Source organism: Orycteropus afer, unplaced genomic scaffold, assembly GCF_000298275.1.
Source record: "Orycteropus afer afer isolate SDZICR_OR568_19922 unplaced genomic scaffold, OryAfe1.0 scaffold00143, whole genome shotgun sequence".
In the NCBI taxonomy this organism is placed as follows: domain Eukaryota; kingdom Metazoa; phylum Chordata; class Mammalia; order Tubulidentata; family Orycteropodidae; genus Orycteropus; species Orycteropus afer.
This window is the reverse complement of record NW_006921730.1, coordinates 3,961,198-3,963,542: the sequence shown is the minus strand read 5'-3', so window position 1 is coordinate 3,963,542 and position 2,345 is coordinate 3,961,198.

The window sequence follows — 2,345 nt, the reverse complement described above, 5'->3', positions numbered from 1 at the left end:
ACTCGCCAAAGTAGGAAGTGGAACAATGCTTTGTATAGTATGTTATGCCAATTGATTTTGCAGCAGAATTGCCCAGTGCAATATGCTGTCTTATTTCTTGACTGCTGCTTCAATGTGTATGGATTGTGGAAACAAGTAATATGAAATCTTTGACAACCTCTATCTTTTCTCCATTTATCATGATGCTGTTTATCAGCCCAGTTGTAAGGATTTTTGTTTTCTTTACACTGAGATAATCCATATTGCAGACTCTAGTCTTTAATCTTCAGCAATATAGAATCTGTCAATACTGCAACCAGAGGCTTAATTTTTTTTTTCCTTAATTCGTTCAGCTTAAGAAATGCTGAACATGTTCTCTCTTTTTCCTCCCCCCTCCCCGAACTCCAGGTCTTTGCACATTTCATCATAATGCTTTATCTTGTCTTCTCAAGCCACCAATGCAATTACAATAGACTTTATACAAGGTAGGCAGGTGTTTTAGCCAGAGGAGGCAATGTGACAATGGGAACAGAGGTCAGATTGATGTGGGGCTGTGAGCCAAGGAATATAGGCAGCTTCTGGAAGCTGGAAAAGGCAAGGAAACAGATTCTTCCCTAGAGCCCCCATGGGGAATGCAGCCCTGCTGACCCATTTCAAACTTCTGGTTTCCAAAAATGTAAAACAATACATTTGTTTTGTTTTAATCCACTGTTTGTAGTAATTGCAGCAGCAATAGGAAACCAATACAGTTACATACTAGGGGTATATATAAAAGTTATACAATCATGATAAATTGTGATAAAGTAAAGGGAACAGACCTAGCCAAGCCAAGGTGAAAATGGCAATAAAGGGCACCGACAGACACAATACTGGCAACTTCTCACAGGGAAGCATCCAAGATCTTCTGGAGATTCCATCATCAACTGAAATTATTTTCCAGGATTATCTACCTAAGGACATACCTCTTTGCTCACTGCCAACTCACCAGCATCTTACCCTAGGGAAGAAAAACAGTCTGTTGTAAAACTGTGAAGTCTCCAGTTTTTCTCCTCCTCTTTGCCTCTCATATATGAATCCTATTTTTTCCTTTAACAGAAGAAATAAATTTACTACTGGTTCCTTACAGAATGCTAGCTCATTAGCTATACTCTGTTGAGTTATTTTTCAAAGTCTTAGATAAGTTTCAAACAGATTTTAAGCAAACACTATATCAAAAAGTTTATGAAGAAAAGCTTATGAAAATTTTAGTTGAAATGGTATTTATCTCCGGAAAATTAGAACAAAGAAGTCAAGGCAAAAAAAAAAAGCAAAAGCCAGTCTATAACAGTCTGAGTTCTTGATTGCAAGCCCAAACTAATCTTGGCTAACTGGAACAGAAAAGCAATCATATTAGTGATTTTTAAAACACTAACATGAAGTAGATTAATTAGATCTTTGATAAGCACTAAATATATATAAATGATTAAACATTTCTCAAAGATTTATGAATATACTATGTTCTATCAACAAAATGCATAATTCTCTGCTCTCTAAGGGCATGCAATTTATGGATATAATGCTTTTTAACGATAGAGCTTAGTCTGTTTATGCTGCGATGGAAATTTGTAACAGGATCATCATATAAGCCAGTCCTGTCAATGTCGGTACCCTAATTTGAGTTTCTACCCACCAGCCACTCCTCGGAAGGAAGATGGGGCAATCTACTTCCGTAGTGATACTGCTTCGGAAACCCAAGGAGGGGTCGCTATGAGTAGGGTCCGACTCCATGGCACATAACAACAACAACAAACAGTAGTATATGACTAAAAGCAATTTTGCTCAGTTCCAGATTTTTCCCTAATGAAAGACTACCTAGTACTACCCCTTACATAAACAATGAAGATGAGTTGCATTCAGGACACAACAGCAAAAAGCTGTATTTTATACTGTTATGATGTTAATGGTGTCTGGCAATATTGAATACGGTCCTTGAGCATACACTGTGTTAAAAGATTTGCATGAATGATCTTAATTCATCCTCACTTTAATACTATGAAGCAGGTTCTGTTTTTATCCCTATGATGGAGTCTAGTGAGACTCTCAGGAAGACTAAGGAATTTTCCCAAAGTCACACAGCTCATGGATCTGGGTTTTGAACTCCACCACCAAGCTGAACTCTTAAACAGATAGTGAATTGGATTTTTAGTTTCTGGTAAGTTATTTTAGTGATTGTTCTGCTATTAGAGTTAACCTAGTTTGTTAAATTATAATAGTATACATCACTAAAGTTGTTGTTGTTGTTGTTATGTGCCATCGAGTCGGCCCCGACTCATAGCGACCCCTCCTTGGGTTTCCGAGGCAGTATCACTACGGAAGTAGGATTGCCC